This window comes from Calypte anna, chromosome 4B (genome assembly GCF_003957555.1).
Source record: "Calypte anna isolate BGI_N300 chromosome 4B, bCalAnn1_v1.p, whole genome shotgun sequence".
Taxonomy (NCBI): Eukaryota; Metazoa; Chordata; class Aves; order Apodiformes; family Trochilidae; genus Calypte; species Calypte anna.
The window spans coordinates 9,293,466-9,311,994 of NC_044249.1; positions in this window are offsets into that span (position 1 = coordinate 9,293,466).

Genomic DNA, 18,529 nt, shown 5'->3' on the forward strand with positions numbered 1-18,529 from the left:
CTCTCTCCGTCCAGGGCGAGTCGGCTCGACAAGACACACAGGGCCCCCTTCTTAGCTCTGGGGCTTTGGAACATTATTTTTAGAGCGGTGAGTTTCCCAGACAGGCGCTGGGTGGGTTTGGTTTCTCCCCTAATAGAAATCCTACTCCTCCAGCACCAAAAGCCGGTGCCTTCTCCCCTTCGTGCCTACCACCACAGGCCCGGCAGCCCTCATGCTGCTCAGCCTGCCGAGAGAAGTTGTCCCAGCCGGGAACCTGCATATGGGATGAGGGAAGGGAAATGCGGGGTCATTGAAGGAGCAAAGAAGCTCCTTTCGTGTTGACGTTGAGGCGCTTTCCCTCAGCTTCTCATCAAGCGAGGCATCTAAGGAAAGTCCATGGGATATTGCTCAGATCGACCACAGCGAGGATCTGTACATCTGTGCTGGCCAACCGGACTCATCCATACAATTCAAATGTTTAAGCACAGAAAGAGTTATTCTCTTCCTGATTAAGCCAGAAGTTCAGTTAAAATTAGGACGGCCAAAGTACTCCTTTTAACTTTTTTTTCAGTCACAAGAATTCAGTCACAGAGTGCAGGAGGTCACTGGAGTTGCAGGACAAGCTTCATCCACTCAGATACTCCCCGGCAATGGTGCAAAGGTGTGACCAGATACCCTTCTGCCTTTTTCCAGTCATGTAGAAGCTCACCTCTTTCAAGAAAACAGCTGCCAACAAGCTTTTCACCCCCTAGCAGTTTAGTTTGGGGAATTCTTTCATTTACAAAACCCTTCTGAAGTCTTAACTGGAAAGACTAAATGGCTGTTTAGAGAATCTGTCAGCAGGGGTAAAAGCTTCAATAAGTGATGCACAAACCATCAGAGACCTCTGTGTATCACGGGCAAATAACCACAAGCAGGGGGAGAAAGATTGTTGCCTCATTTGTTCTCTTTTGTACTGAGGATGAGTTCAGTAAGTGCTATTTACCACGCCATTTCCTTCTGGTCACCTGACAGTGGAAATCATCCCTTTCCTTTCCCGTTTAGCTGGAGGAGGCCCCAGCTTAAGACTCCTTGCTGTCTGGCAGGACCCTAACTCTGTCCTCAGCCTCCTGCTGGGGTTAAAGCACAACTCTCCAACTCAGCTGCTCAGGAGCACTCACTGAAGACTTAAGTGACTCCAAACAAAACCATTCCACTTCTCTGAACTTAAAAATAAAATAAGCAAGGACAAGTTTATAACCTCCTTGACTACACAATAGAACGCTGCCTTTACTTGTTAAAGGTGCTCCCAGACGTCCCCAAATTTAGTGTATTAACAGGAGCAAGATTCAGCCCAACTCAACAAACAGTGAGGGCTATTAGTTTGTGTTGGAATGGGACCATCTGGCCCTTTGCAACACCTGTATCATTTTTTCTGTGCAGGATAAACCGTGAAGAATAGGCACTGGGAGAGAAATGGTGAACAGGACATCAGCCACAGTTTGTCACAGCAACTGTAATCTGATTAGTGGCAGAAGTTCTTAGAGTTGTTATGCTTGTATCCTTAAAAAGATCCTTAAATGTTATGCTGGGAGTATCTTGTTTTGTGCCTCCTAATTAATTGCCTCCTTTTCCCCACTTTTTGGACACAGAGACATTTTAACAACCTCCTCCCAACCCCTTTAACAAATCATTTTCCACAGTCTCCTCTTCCCACATCATGAGATTGTCACTGCTCATGGGAAAAAAAGTAGGTTGGTTACACCTAAGGCCAAATGGGAAATATTACAAGAACAGGAAGGGAAATGAGGAGGGCCAAAACATGAAACTATAGATTTTCTTGCAGGGGGTGTCTTTTGAGGGTGCTCACCATGTTTTGTATACATGCAGAGTAATGGATACACAGAAGAAAGGATGGGTGTTGAGTTACAGTATCACCTACTGAAATAATTTGCCCCTAGAATGAAGGCTTAGCTCAAGGTCGGTGGAGAGTGTTTGTGTTACAACACATCCAAGGTCTGTCTCTCAGTCCCCCCAAAGCTAACATGCACGTTTCTTTGTACACCTTAATTTCTACAGGTATGTTCCTGCCATACCAGTCTAGAAGCAAAAATGTTATGCATGCTACTGGGCAGAACTGGTCCCATTTGCTATGTTTTCATTCTGGACTGCAGCAAGTAGAAGCACTGATTTCATCATCCTGTTCCTACAGTTACTTCACTTACTGTGCTAGATGCAGTCTGTGAATGGTACATAGCAGTTACACTTCACAAAACAAACTAATCTTCTCTCTGTAATTTATGTGTAGGAGGATACTTGCATCTTTCATATGTAAAAGATGAACAAGATCTGTCTTAGCCAGCTCTCCTGAGTAAGAATCAAAGCTCACAGAGATGGTGCTATCCCTAATTCTTTACCAACAGATGTAAATTTAGTGGGAAATCACAAAAATCCTCCAGGATGGTAGTGGGACTTGCACAGACAGCTGTACATCAGATACAAGTTTTTCTGCCTGCTAAGTTATATTGCTTTTTTCTTCTTGCACAGTTAATGCTCATTGCATTCCTATTTATAGTCCCTATGTTTCAGTCAATTGTCACAGCTTCAAAATAAATAATGGCAAGCTGTCACAATCCATACTGAGCGACACCAGACACCTTTTTTACCTTCTCAACATCTCCTCTTCTCTTGCAAAGCTGGAGTAGCTGCTTATCTTTCTCAGAGAAGGTGCTACTTTGTAATTACACTGCTATAATTAGACAAAAGAAAGTTAATTTACAGTTAATTTTTTTCCCACTTTGCAAAGCAACTATGCACAAGGGATTGCATCACTCATTGAAAACCATGGAGATATATTTAAAATTCTTTTCTTCCTTTGTTAGGCAAAATCAACATAATTGTTTTTTAGCAGTGCTCAGTTTTCAGGTGAGATGCTAGCATTCTTCCACTGCATTTATTTCATGTCTGGAGCAGTAAAGGTACATTTGCTATGTTTTGCATAGATTAGCTAATACCAAAGTACAGGTAAATCGAGGACTGTAAAGAAATTGCTACGTGAAAGTGAGAAATGAGCCTTTTTTAATTAGCATATTTTTAACAGAAGAAAACAGCATTGTGTTCCAAATTTACACAGCCTAATGTTTTCATCATACAAAGTTCCTATGACTTTTCTGTCTTTGAGAAGTGCTGTTCCCCCCTTTCTTCCTTCTTCCCTGCTTGTTTATAATCACATTTTTGTATTACATGAGGATGGTTGAAGTTGTAGAGCATTTAGCATCCCTGTCCTGTGACACTTACCTTAAATTTGATCTTAAATCTGAAAATGTAAATGTAAAAATGAAAAATAAATAAATAAAAAAATCCCATAACAAGACGCTTGCTAGAAGTCAATATTTTCAACAATCCACAAATAGCTTACTGTTGAGATCATAGCATTTGTAAACCATTACCCAAATGGAACACCAGCAATCTGATGCAGTAACCCTCGAAGAAAGCAGCAGCCAGGGCTACTCCTCCTTCACCCTGTTTTGGATAAATGGCCTTTCTTCTGCCTCTGTTGATGTTAGTCACATAGTTCACGTAAATGAACACTTGAATCCCAGTGCTGCAGGTTGAGAGTTCAAAAGTGGATGGTTAGGAGCAGTTTGTTACAGCTGAGCACAATGCTGTTGGTATTTTCTTTTTTCTGTGACTAAACCCAGTAAAAAAGCAGTACTGAATTTATGAGCAAGAACAAGAGGATAAGAGAAAGGAGGACAGTGTGGTGACAGAATTCTCAGCCCACGAAGCTTTAGACCACATCTGTAACTGTAAAAGAAAGCATAGCTTGCAAAGTTAAGCTCTCAAACAGCATAATTCTATGCCCTGCCTTGGACGTCTTGTGTGGAACAGAGTTCTTGCTACAGAGGTTACAAACCTCGTCACACATAACTAGTCACACATAACCAGTCACACATCACTGGTGTGCAATGAAATACAGGATTCAAAGAATAAAGTGCTGATGCACGCAGAGCTTGTAAATGAGAATTACACTGTGCATGTGTGTACATGGGGAAAAGCACATAGTTAAAAAGAAAAACCAAACTGCATGCTATTGAGAGCATATGTAAAATTTAGAGCTTGGAGTCATATTCATGGCAGGTCTACATTTTTACAAGTCTGTATCCTAGTGACTCTTATGGACTCTCAGACCTGCACAGGCAAAAGCCAAACCACAATTTCAAGAAATGCAATCCAGGCCACCTGAATGTGACCCTGTGCATCCAAAGGGGAAAAAAGAGGAGGTGGCAACAGAGAATGCCCAGTTCAACTAAGGTCGTTGAGGCTTATGCAGCTTTAAAGTCTAAAGATCCCAGGAGTGAATCTCAGAGGATGAGATCACCACACTCAGAGTGAGGGAAAATGCTGCCATCTGGTGCCTCCAAAGAACTTGAAATTAAGAATAAATAAATAAATAAACATACCTTGTTGGCATGCTTCAACTGCAGTGGTGCCAATGCTGCCTGGTTCGCTCCTGTAGCCCTCCAGTTGTCTTTTTGTTGTTCAAAGGTTCTGCACGACACGTGGAAGACTAACTTTGAAAGCATATATTTAATCTCAAGTCAATCAGGCTGAAAAAGAGCATTGTACTGTGGTCTGCCCAGAAGAGAAATATCTTTAAGTATTAGTGTAGTCTTTAAGGCAGGTAATTTTAGGAAAGACAGTTTTGAGTTAATTCCCTTAGGTCCAAGAATAATATCCACCTTGTTTATTTTGATGAAGTTATTTAATGCATGTCTGTTGCAGAACTAAATCTGACCTTGAAAGTCACTACACAAAACCTTTACTGTCCATTAGTTTATCCCATGAGCACTGTGGATTATACTTCAGTCAGTACATGTTACAAGCCTGAAAGGATACAGGATCAGACACTAAACACCTCTTATTTTTATGATTCACCTTTACAGCATCCTATTTTGGATTGTTGGTGATACAGCCTCAGAGGGTGTGCCAAGTATGTACTGAGACTTTCCATGGTGTTAGGATGAGGGAGTGTTATTTTTGTCTAAGATATTTTTATTTTTACAGGCTTTCACTGAAAGTCATAATGGTAGCTTGGAGATGTTGAAATGACAGATCAAATAAAAACCTGTATATGGCTTTATTTTAGAGGTAGCAGTAATCAAGATAGCTCTTTTACATTATCACAGAATGCCAGGTTGGAAGGCACCTCAAGGATCATCTGGTCCAACTCTTCTGATATTACTGTTTCTGTGAGATGTCCCAGCACCTCATCAAGCTGAGACTTAAAACTCTCCAAAGTGGGAGACTCCTCAACTTCCCCTGGGGGAACATTCCAATTTCTCAGAAAATTCTTACTGTGAACTTACATGTGTTTGCTCCTTGACCAAGGCAGAGAAAAATCTGAGGCCTGCAGGCCAGCTTTCCACTGGCAGAAAACTGACTGAAGTGGGTAATATGCCTTATTTACCTTTAAACACATCATTTCGGGAACAAAGCAGTCATTAAACCTCAGGCATGCAATCCATTCTTGCAGATGAGCAAGATCCCACATCACCAATGATTTCCCAGGAATACATTGTAATCCAAGAACAGTTTCAACATAAAGGAATAATCTCAGGACAAGAGAATCTTACAAAGGGTTTCTTGTACAACTCTGAAGAGCAAAGAGAAGGAACATGTTAACAAGCAAAGGAATTTGCAAAATTGTAACTAAAAACTATAACTAAAAGGGCATTGTGGGAAGTGCCTTCACATGTACTTTACCACTCCAGCTAAGGTATCTGATTTATAAAGATGCAAATTCAGTGCTAAATTTTTCTTCCAGTGAACAACTTGTGACCAGGCAAGACCTTTGCCACCACACCAGTTTGTTATGCATGCCTACAGACACCCATAGCACAGACTTCATTCAGTAAATACACAAAATCATGATATCAAATAAATTTAGAATGCCCTTACAACCTAAATCACTAGATTAATGCTTTAATTCTATTTTTCAAGGAGTCAACAGGTAATTAACAAGGAAAATATTGGTTTAAATTGCATGCTGTTTATTATTATTTACCATGCTCTTTGAAAACAAAAAGCCAGGTTAACCCCTTGGCTACATTACTAAAGCTCTGGGGAAGAAAGGAAGAGCTACCAGATGAGCTATATGAAGCTTGATGAACATCTTGAAAGGCTGTTCCCAAAACTTCCTGTTTCCATGGTAAGATACTTCTTCCGCTTAATTCCTACTCCTAATACACTTACAGCCACTTTATACACATTTGTTCCTAAAAAATCCTACATTTTCATTCAAAATGGAGCTAGATCCTTCTATGACTCTAGAAGAACTTGGAGTTCTTACCTCTTCAACATCATTAGAATTGCTTGTGGGTACACAGAGGGAGTCTGGAGCTTTTAGATGTGTATGTAGCTTACTGCAGACAAGGAGTAATTTCTTTGACAGTTTTTGCCCAAGAACAAATCAAGCAATTTATAATATTATTAGCTATGGCATATAAAACTAGTCCTAAAAAACAACAAAGAATCTTGTCAGTGCATGTGGCAGCCTTGTTAAAAGCAACTTACATTGTCAGTCTCCCTCCAAGTCATATTCTGGGAAGGGCATTTCATTTCAGACATGAAGATGTTCCTCCATGTGTCCTCCAGGTAGACTAATTGTATCACATCAGCTAGGTGATCCAAAAAGATACCTTGTTAGCTAAACTTTTGACTGTTCTAAAAGTAGGTAATAAGAATTTTCTGTAGTAGATAGCTAGGTGGCTAAGGGCTACTTCCAAGCAAGCCATGTGAAACAGGACCAGAAGGAACCTGTGCCTTGTCAGTAAGCTTAAACCCAGCATATAAGGTCCACGTCTCCACTGGGCCATTTTTTAGGAGTCTGCCTATTGAGAAAAGTGGGAAAACACCAAGTTAAAATAAGCATGATGCCCTGTGTCCTAAGAGGGAAAACTGTAGCAGAGATAATCCACAGGCTAGATGAGGTAAGGTCTCGAGGATAAAAAACCCCCACATTTCATGTGCTTACAACCCCAATTAATTTCCCATTCTAGCTACTGGTCTACAATCATCCCTCTGCCTACTCATGTATTGCAAAACCTCTGTCACAGGGTTAAGAAATCACAGAATTGTCCTGGTTGGAAAAGACCTCTAAGATCACTGCATCCAATGTTCACAACCTGCCCCAACAGAGTTAATAGATTTAAATTATACATTACAATTATATATTACAATTATATATTACAATAGATTTAATGTGTCTTAGCTCTTCATTGATTTATGCAGACTGGTACTGATAATTATCTACCAGCAATATTGTCCATCTGTACATTAATATATGGTATTTCAAACATGTAAAAATGAGACTTTACCTTGAATCATAATTGGAAAGAAAATATTCCTGGCTTTGTGTGGTTTCATCATTATGGACAACTAGCTTTGGCAAAATTTTTTCTGATAGACAAAATGCACTCTTACCCAGTTCTAGAAGAAGCCATGTGCAAATATTTCATGCCAAAACAACCACCAGAGTATCAGCTTCCTTTTGCTCTTTATGTACCCATAAATACTGCCTAAAAGAATGGATTCTTCTCTCAAGACCCAGTTGTCTCTATCAGATATAAAATACAGGCCTCTAAAAATGAACTAGAGCCCCAGCAGCAGAGTCTATAACTGCACCTCCTGAGACAGGAGTGGTTGCAACTTGTAACTCAATTTTGAAGCTCAAGCCAGCCATGCAGGTGGCTCAAACAGGACAGGGTTTGAATACCTAGCCAGATGTGCACTCATCCCAATGACATTTGTATCTAACACCTGGATTTATTTTATTTGTAATAGAAAATGTCTGAAAATAAGATTTGTGTATGAAAGGCAGCAGTTTCCCTGAATATTTCAAGCTTCCTTTACCCCTCTCCCCCCCCTCTTAAATCAACTAATGACAAGCACACAAACAAGCTTAATTCGAATCCTCTCCTATATTCCCCTGGCTCCTTCACCTCCATCATGTGAGCCTTTCTTCCTTAAAAATGTCAGACAGTTTTGTACATTGTCATCAGTAGGAAACAAAATGCAGGACTCTTTGGAGTTCGATGGGACTCTGACAGAAGGCAGTTCTAAGTGTTACTGCACACTTGCTCTCACTCCATGAGCTCTCTTCCTAATTCAAAACATTCCATGAAAGCTTCAGGACAACTGTCCCTTCTCACAAACTTCTCCTGCTTGTGTTCTCTCATTGGGAGTGCAATTTTTTTCCTCTCAAGAGATAAGCTTTGTCCCCCCATCATCTCCTCTTGTACCCTCTGCAGAGATAAATGACAGCCCCTGGAACTGATTTTGTTCCTGCTTTTAGGCACTGATCAGAAAGGCATGGGGCTATATGCCTGCCAAGGCATCAGCAGGAGAAAACACTATCACAGCTGAGCAAAGAGCAGGCAGATCCTGTAAAATCTGTGTTCTGGGAAATGGCCAACAGAGGCTGAAAATTCTCTTTTAGCTCATTAATAGGACTAGTCACTACATGTGTCTAAAACACTGCAATCTCCAGCAGATGCTACAAGGAGGAAATCAAGGTAAAGGAGTGGTATCTGTAAGGAAAGTAATGAGCATTATATTCAGCTGCTTTAGAACTAAACCCTTGCAGATAATACTTCAGCTATTCTTTCTCCATGACCTCTGACAGATCGTGCAAGGAGATTTTTTTTCCCTGTTTGAAGAAAATCCAAAACCACCTTTTTAGAAGAGGACTGCTCTGCTTAGCATTACCAAAGCTGAAGAGGTAATGCTGGCAGAAAGTGTTGCTGCAGTAATTCACTTCTCCCAGCATCTTGAAGAAGCTCCACCAAAAGAAGTTGCCACCCAAAGCCTCAGTTATCTCACACCAAAAGATCTTCAGTCTGGCCTTTCCTGTGATTAGTGACACAATATTGAATTATTACCAAAATGACACCTTGGGCAGAGACAAGGACTGCAGGAGACTGAAGGTGTTGGACTGCAGCCCCTGTGATGCAGACGCCCCAGTTACAGATGCTTCTCTTCTCATTCCCCCCACATGGGAATCACAGCTGGGTCTCAAACATACCTATTTACAAGTTTGAAGCCAAGACTCCAGTAGAAGTAGTTTTTTGGCCCAGATTATACTAGAACAACCAGGACAAAGGAAAAATGAAGCAAAATTAAACAAGTATGAGGACTAAAACATAGAACATCTGAAGGTCACACCACAATTCATACTAAGAACTGAATCTGTGGTAGACTGGCGGTACTGGGTTAATTTAAGGGATATTAACATTTATAAATGATGCAACTTTAAAGAAGAAACATTACTTGGGGAAAAAAAACCCAAAACACAATGTAAATTCAAGTTAGGGAATTTGTCTATTTGTCCATGACTGCCTAAAGTCTAGAGAAATAGAATCATTTTGGTTGGATAAGGCCTTTAAGATCAAGTCCAAGACAGAACAAAAACCTCAAATTATGTTGGCTCACATACCTCCTAATACTCTAAGAAAGAAATCACATTTCTTTGACAATTTTCCAATAGTAAAATAGGACTTGGTGGTGTAGGGGACTGTATCATGTGACCCTATGAATGCCATTCTATTCCTGTTCCTCTGTCACACAAACTGCCCATCAGATTTACCTGAAATTGAAAGGTGACTCAATCTCCCTATCCAGAAATAACATTGAATTTTATTTTTTTTTTGCATAAGGGTAAGCTCTAGCTTGTGCTGTCATGATAAACTCCTTCCTAAGGCACCCAAGGAAGGTCTCTACCACATATGAGTTTCCATCACCATTTCTAGAGGCTTACTGAGCAATTCACATGCTTCCCACATACCATATTTCCACCATCATCAGCTTTCACGTGGTTTCCAGATGTTCTATTGCCCCTAGCAGCTTTCAGAGCAGGATTTTCTCACTGTTTCCAGGGACAACACAGCCAGCCTGTACACCCAGCATACTGAAACACTGGGTTTAGCCTAGTTCAGCACTTTCACACCGCCAACCAGAAGGCTAAACTCAGGCCAGACTCATCTAGCTTTAATTTCATGAAGCTGCCTGGTTTCTGATTTGCAGTCACAGCCTGCTTTCCTGCCTTTTGCCAGTTGGGCAAATTTGGCCTTTCCTGGTGCCCTGCACACCCAGCAGCAACACACAATCACACACACCACACCTAGGAACTTTCCCTCATTGCCCTCCTGCAGGCGATGTAGGGATGGGAGTTCCCTGCTACAGCAGGCACTCCAGCTGATGGTTTTGTCTTCATGGGAGCAGTGATTCAGAGCCAAAGGAATTGTGTCTAACAGGTTGCAGATGTAGGTTTCAAGGGGAGGGAGAGCTGCTTGAAAGAGCTAAGTGCAGGGAAGGGTACAAAGGAAGCTTTATGGGCAGGGAAATATTTTACACATTGAGAAAAAGGAAAAATGGAGGTGGCCTAAAGAATGTCATTTGTGTCCTCAAAGAGGTCCAGCTGGGCAAGCCAGCTTCAGTGGGAAATGCTGTGTGCTGTTTCTTGGGGCCAGACACATCATACTGCTGCATGTGGTCAGGGGGACAGATCTCTGAGTTGGCTATTTTGCACACCAGCTTTAATTCTGTGTCATCTCAATCCACATAGAAAAACCTTCACCTTCTTCTCCCCCAGTCGCTTTCCCAAAAATACACAAAGGGCCATTTTTTTTGTTTGCCTCAGTGAGCAGCTGAGAAGCAGAAATGGCCAATTCATAAACATGGTCTGCCCAGAACTGTAGGAAACATGTGCCTGATGCTGTACAAAAGATATGGTGTCTGGATAGATCAATTTGTTTTCACGTTGTACCTAGATGAGGCATAGGTTAGACATTTACTTGGTGTTTTATATCTGGGAAATTATCATCTTTCCCTCAGGCTTGGGGTTTTGGTCTGTGAATACAGCTAATTTAGACATTACATTTCAGCCTATTGACTGGGTGGGTGTTGGATTGGGTGCTCATGGCTCTGTGGGACCACCAGGTGGGTGCACTGAGGAAAGCCACCCTCTGTGCCATGGGCTGCAGGCTTGCTTCTAGGGCAGCTTGAACTTGAGAGTGGCACCTCCAACACTTCACACCCTAAAATGCATTTTTTAAAAAGATAAAGCTATTTTCAAACTAATTGCTTCGGTTTGAGGCTTTTTTTTTTCTTTTTTAACAAAGTCTAGCAGAGGAGGTACCTGGCACAATCTGTGCTTCACACCTGGGCAGGTGGATTCTGCAACAGGGCTGCAAGTTGCACATAGGAGGAAGGAATCAGCATCTGCTCAAAAGCTCTAAGTTGCTTCTTCTGGAGGCAGATACACAAGCAAGAACCCTCCTCTCCTGTCTTGTGCTTGACAGTCAGGCAGGGTTAAAAAAAAATATCCTGGGTTTTATGGAATGAAGGGCCATAAACTCTAAAGACATTGGGAAGAGGTATTGCATCTAGCTTGGTACTTTCAGTCAGACAAAAGGAGAGAGGTTTCATCTCATCTATCAAAGTATATTCTAATTTGTTAGTCCCAGGCAAAAGTACTGCTTTTCAAAATATTGCATTCAGCTGTCAGTCTCTCAGGATCCACGGGAATGCACTAAATTCTTAAGTTTTTCCTCAACTTGTCTCTCAAAAGTCTTATTCTAGGGATTTTTGCTTTAATATTTTGTGCATTTCTATATAAATAATGAAAAAATAAACAACCCATCAAGCAGCTATCTTTACAGCCTATCTGAAAAGGTATACAGGTATAAAATAGCCCATTTAATAATGGTTAGATAGAAAAAAGCTTAAGGCTGATAAGGTTGATTTATAATGCCTTTTGCAAAAAAAAAAAAAGTTCCTGAAAAAAAAGTGAGGACCAGGCATAAGCAATGGAAACACTGCACAACATTTAGAAAAATAAACTGCTTTATTAAGCGTTAGTAAAGCAACAGCTTTGTTCTTCTCCACTCCAGAAGTATACTAGAGCTGAGCAAACCTATCATTAACCTAACTTTACTCTCACTTAAGACTTGTCTTAATTCAAATAGTGATATTGCATCCCTGACAAAGAAAAGTTAAAACCCCTCTTGCATTGAACACCATCATGTTCCCAAGAGTTTAAGTGTTAGCTCAAGTTAATTATGTTTAAATTATTTCCTTTGGTGTACTGTTGTAAAGATCATCATCTGACCCCTTAGAAAAGAGCAACGAATTAAATCTTTCTGCCACTTTCAGCAGAGCCTGCCTTCTTCTTGCACCCTCAGAGCAGAGTCTGCCTGCCTTCAATTTTAACACTGAAGGTCTACATCTTCAAAAAAACAAACCCAATATTGCTTAGTTACATTGCTTGGCTTCATCTTAAAATTCTTCTAGGGAAGTTTTGAAAGTCCTCACCTTCCAAATACCTTTGTCTGGCAATAGCAGCAGAATAAAAATCACTGCAGCCTTCTTTTGTGCCTTTGCTCATGGCTCATCACACTGAATTTACAAGCCACTGCAAGTCCTGGAGCTTTTAAATCTAGCAAACGCTTGAACTGTGTTGCTACCTTCCACTGTGTCCTGGGGATTTGCAGTCTCTGCCTCCTCAAACTTACCAATTGTAACAGCAGCAAGGTTAAAGGGGAGGTCAGGGCTGTCCTCACTGCCTTGATGGACATGAAGTGCAGGCTGGGTCTCCACTGAGCAGACAGGCTTGGGCATCACAGCTACAACTGAGTCTAGATGTTTGCCTGTGCAAGTTTTCAAGTGTGTAAATTGGAAGCATATCACAGTTAAAGACAGCTTCCACATCAGGCAATTAAGAAAAAACCTGCATTTCTTGGGCAGCATTTCTTTGTTTTTTTAAATGACTCATTCGAAAAATGAAAGGGGCAGGAGCAGAAGAAGCCAGAAAAAATTGCTTTCAATTAAATCTGTTTTACAAAGAAGTTTTCAAAGTTTTTAGCCTAGCAGCATCCAAATTATCAGGCTCTTCTCCACATACTGGGACTATATAGATGCTTCAGCCACAAAACCGAACCAAACAACCACGAACCAGAAGAATTTGTTAGAAGTTGGTGTTATTGAACTACTGTGAATAAGTCATCCTTAGACATCCTCAACATTCCAGATCTCTGTACAAGTTAAAAAGCAACCATGAAGTACACAAAAGGACTTTGTTTGACTCTGACAAATGCTCTCTTCTGAACTTTTGATGTGACTTTGTATGGGCTGTAAATATTATTTTTTTTAAAAAAAGAGCATTTCAAGCTTTCTCCTAGTGATTGACAGTTTGTGGTCTGGTGGTTAGAGAAAGGCCACCTACAGCAGACACACCATTCTGTTGTCCTGCTGTGCATGGGTCCTTGCAGGAAAAAAACCTCACAAGCAGCAGAAGTTCACAAGCTAAGTTTTTCCTTATTGTCTCTGTTCAAAAGGGGTGGTATTAGATTTTCTGTATACCACATGGGATAAATATCATGACCTTGATACTGACAAGTTATTTAGAAGAACATAGAGGACAAATACTAGGTTGTTTTCTAGCCAAAGCTTCAGAGGGCAGTATCCTCAGTGGGAAGTGAAGTGAAATACAGCAGTGCCTACAGACTAGCACTCTTTCTGATGCCACCTTAGCAGAGGCAGGGCTACTTACAGAGTCTTACAGTGATTCATTAGATTAGAAAAGACCTTTTGGTTTAATGGTGAATGCAGTGGAGGCTTGTGTCCACACTCAAGAGGCATTCTTGGCCTTAAGAGCTGCAATGAATGTCAGTCCTTGGATTTCTTTTATAGCTACGCCTTCTGTTGCTCTTTGGATAGGAGGTGTTTGTAAACATGTATTTTTGCCATGTGAAATTAATTTGGTTGCATAATGACTGCAATTTGTCAGTTTACAACAGAGCAAGCCAAGGTCAAATTTATCTGCTGCCTTTGAAAATACAGCTGGCATTGAAAGAGGTGAGGATGCTGCAAGGTGAAGGAAAACTTTCTCCTCACCCCCATTCATTTTGCTGAGTGGCCTCCCTGGTTTCTGAACTGAGGCTGAAATGAGCTGGCTTGGGACTGGTTTGGAAATGTGCCTCTGCTGGAGATAGGAGGGTCATTCGAGCATGGGAAAATCTCTTCTAATAAAGCATCAGAATGCTTCAAGCCCAAGATGAAATCCTAATTTTTTCTTTTCTGTTTACTAACTGTATTTATCCTTGAAATATTACTGATTGCATGGGGGGGGGCAAAATGGTCACTCTGCTCAAGTGTCTGGGTATAAAAGCCCTTAGGAGAAAATCCATCAAAGTAAACACAAGGCTTTCAGATCAACAGGATGTGTTTTGAATAAGCCTATTCCAATTAAGGTGAAAGCTAGAGTTAGCAGCCTTTGCTGCATGTTTAGGAAGCTCTGTTCTTGAAATACATTTGAAGTTACTTTTGCTCAGACAAACAGAAAGATTATGGGGGACTTAAATACCCAAATCTGGATTTGTGCTCTACAGGACACCTGCATGGCTGCTAACTGACCTTGAGGGTTTTTGAAAGCCTGCACATTTTCAAATGAAAACTCTCTAGGTTCACCAACTTCTGCTTCTGGAACTACTCAAAACATGGGTCTACCTCAGCCTGAGGGTTAGGCTCCAGATCCATGGCCATGCTGAACACACCAAGTCTGTACACGCAGCCTTCCATGTCCTCTCCTCAGGAGGTGCTTGGCATGAAGCATCTGCCAATGCTCACCTTTGGAGGAGGGAGAGGGAAGATATGTTTGGCACATCAATGGCACTGGGAGATGGGACTGAGAGCTCCAGCTATGGAGGTGAATGTCTTGTCCTTAAGTATAATTAAACATGTGTTTTCCTTCTCAGACAATCTCCTCATCAAAGATTTCATCTACAACCAGCCACCATGGTTGATGAGGAGGGTCTCATTCCTGACATAGCACAGAGGTGCTTTCCAAGACAGCAAGGAGTCTGACCTCTGAATTAAGCAGCTACTCTTCCACTGCTATATGCTGGAGTAGACACAGAGGGATGATGCCTGCACTGCTGCCCCTCTCCTGGGTCTGGGAGGAATGATGGTCCTTGCTTGGCTCTCAAGACAGAAGAATTTGTTCTCTTCAGCAGCAGGTACCTCGCTATAAATGGCAGTAAGCAAAAGTGTTCTGCTAAGAAATCTAAGGGTCTCTAGGAAGTAAAGAAACTTTTCTGCAGCTGGCTACACACGGTTCTTACAAACATTTCAAAAACTACCTGATGCCAACATTATCCTGGTGTCCCCCAAGCAGCATACCCTGCTCAGACTGGGGAGTCTGAGGCACAGCTTTGCCTAGCAGGAGCTGTTCTTCCTGCCTCTGAGCTGTGCCAGAGCCAGGGGCCATCCCCTGCAGCCCACTCTCACTTTTCTCTCCCAGGCTCATGGGCTCCTGGGGAAGTGAGCACCAGGGAGGCAAACTGGGTGAAGATGCTGAAATTGAGTAGGGCTGGTTGATTTGGGTGTGGACCCTCCAGCCCAGACAGTCTGCATGTCTGCTGAAGCCAGCATCCTTGCCCAGGGTCAGCTCTTTTTATCTGTTTGGGTTTCCTCCATGGGACAGCCATTCTTCAGCTCCCAGGTTCTCCTTTTTGTTTTGAGAAAAATACTGGGGAAAGACTGTACAATGATGGCTCAAAGGAGTGGAGATGATCCTGTGACACAAAGGCTTATATCCCTGCCAGGAAACTGAACTCTTTTTCCCCTTCTCCTGCTGCTGAAATACCTGTCTTCAAGTCTTTGAGCATTAAGAAAAAATATTAAAATGACACTTTGTTGATGTCTGCAGCTGTTACCCATCAGGTTTGGGAATAAAATTACAATCATGTAATTGAGGCAGCCGCAAGTTTTATACAGCGTTTATTCTTATGAGAGAGGGATAACTATGGAAAGAGACTTGAATTCAAACTGAGTTGTAGCTTCAAATACCATCATACTTAATGTTTTGAAATCCTAGTGACTGGAGTTCCTGAAGCAACAAGCCTTCCTAATCCCCAAAGACCGATGAGTTAGCACCTCACCTTCCAGTCAAACTGGGGTGAAAGGGAAGCTCCTCTTTTAGGGCATAGCCCAGTGCTTTTTGTTGCTTACATCAATGAAGTAAAGCTGAGTGGTCACTTCACATCTGACAGGCCTCAGGTGGAGACCATCCAATGCCAGGAGCTTTGTGTGTCTTCTGTGAAGGAGTTCAGCCTATTCAACTCCACCTGCACGTTCTCTGCCCAGCAAGCAACTATTGCTTCAAATCTGGTTTGGAAAACTGCCTCACAAAAAAGAAATCATCACAGCAGCTTAGTAAAGCTGCTTGAGGGTTTATGAACAAGTCACCTCCATTCAGTGGTGACTCCCACATTTTATCAAGGCACAAACTGGACACTCTGAAGGGCTTAAAGCTATCAAAAACTTACAAGTATTTTCCTTATAGAAAAAGAAACCAGATGTTACCTCCACTCACTAACACCCACCTCCTGCATTCCCCCAACCACAGCCACACTCTTCTGGTTTGGTCTTCCTGTCCAGTCTTGCAGGTGACCCTATACTCACCACAGCTTGCACCATAGGCTACAGTTGTGTGAAGACACCACAGGGGAAGCAAGGAAAGGTCTGAGCACCACAGAAAAGTGCAGTGCAGTGCAGCGCAGTGCAGACTCTCCAGGCCTTAGAGCAGGCTGTGCACTGCAGGACTGCATGCCCAGAGGGCAGTGAGCAGTTAAATGGGCAATTCCTGTCAGCAAGTCCTCTTTCACCAGTCTTTTTGCACCTTTTCCTTTGCTTAAGCAAGGCAAACACCTCATGGGCAACTACAAAAATGTAATGGGAAAAATTCTGGTTGAAACTTTGTTCTGCTCAGGTCTCAGGGTCAAAAGGCAGCTAAGCCAGGAGCAAGTTCTTCAAACTCAACAGCACAGCACTGACAAAAGTTGGCTGAGGGTCCTAGGGCTGGCAGTCAGTGGCTCCAGCACATGGTGTGCAGGAGAAGGGCATGAGGAAGACAAACTGCAGTTCCAACAGAAATGTCAGTCTAAGGATATCTGCTAATGTACAGACTGTCAGTGTCACCTCTTTTCAGGTCATGGAAATGGATTCTAATGACAGAAACTGCTGAGTAGCTTTTAGTGGATTACTCTGCACTACTGAATTAGGTTTTCCAGAATACTGCCTATTTCAACAGTGTATCTTCTCCTCTTCTGTTTTTTCTGAAGCTCACTTCCCCCCACCCCAAAAAAAAAAAAAAAAACCAAAAACAAACCAGCCATGATGTTGCAAGCTGGTTCAATCTTAGCTCTTAAATCAAGGTAATAAGAAAATGTAGAGGAAAACAAAATCACAGGTTTCCCAGGGCAAGCTTTGCAATGGGCAGCACCCAGCACCATCAAAAAGAGCACTTGTTCATGCACTATGAAATTTGGCTGAGTGGTCAGCAAGCCACTGTGTGGTCCTGTTGGTATTAATAGGAGACAGGCTGAGATGGCAGATGCCACAACTCTCCAGACGGTTACAACTTCTCTATTTTTAACCTGTTATACGAGGGATTTTTCCATCAGGGTGATCATAACTTAAGACTGCTTCAGCTAAAGGGCTGTAGCTTTCTCCCCAGCACTGAGGAGCAGGAGGCTGTAGCACCTCTCTTAAGGACACCCTTAGTGGTACAGTTACAGCTCTCACATTTCCATGTCCTTTGGCAGGGGAGGGCCCTGTGTCTGGCTGGAAACTGCAGCACTGGATCACACCTGGCACATTCTCCCTGGTGTTTCCTGGCATTTGTGAAAAATATGGGCTTAAAATTGTAGGTTATTGTTTTGTTGAGTGTATCTTTCAGTTTGGTAGTGTTTGTTTGGTCAGTTTGTTGAGACAGTTTGTTGTGTCCTGTTGTTTTGGGGTGTATTTTTAAGTGTATGTTTAAGGAACAAAAGCCAGACAAACAGGAGGAGTGGCCGACTGCAGGGGCCCGCGAAACGGACGTAACATGAAACCATTCCCCTCAGCAGCAGAGCGAAGCCCGCGAAATGTGAAACCGTTCCCATCGACAACAGAGAGAAGCCCGCGAAGCACGAACCAGTTCTGGGAGAGCCCATGGTTTGGGAACCAATGATGAACTGATGGGAGACTGAGGGGAAGGGCTTTGTGAAAAGTATAAAGGGCCGGCTTCACCTTATTGAAGGTGCGAGCCGGTGGTGGGGCTGCGGCCTCCCCGGCCGCCCAGCGTGCTGCAGCACGCTGCTTTACTTACATCTCTCTCAATAAAAAGTTTTTGGATCATGTCAGCGTTTTTGACAGCATTCACCACCTGCTGCTTGCTTTCATTGATATCTGAGAGCTGGTGAAACCTCAGTGCAATAAGTTGCCTTTTCTGTGACCATAACCTACTAGAAATGTGGATTTTTACACCCTGATGAGCACACTGGTATCTGGGCAGGAAGGTGCTCTCTGCAGGTGTCTGCAGAGTTGGTCCTTTCAAGTGTGTCTGTTTGCAGGAAGCTGGAGATGGAAGCTGAGGAGACATATGGAGATGGAGAAGAAACAGAAGACTGGAAGCATGGCAGAGTGTAGTATTGCTTTTGTAAGTCACTGCCAGAGTTACCTGCAGAGGTAC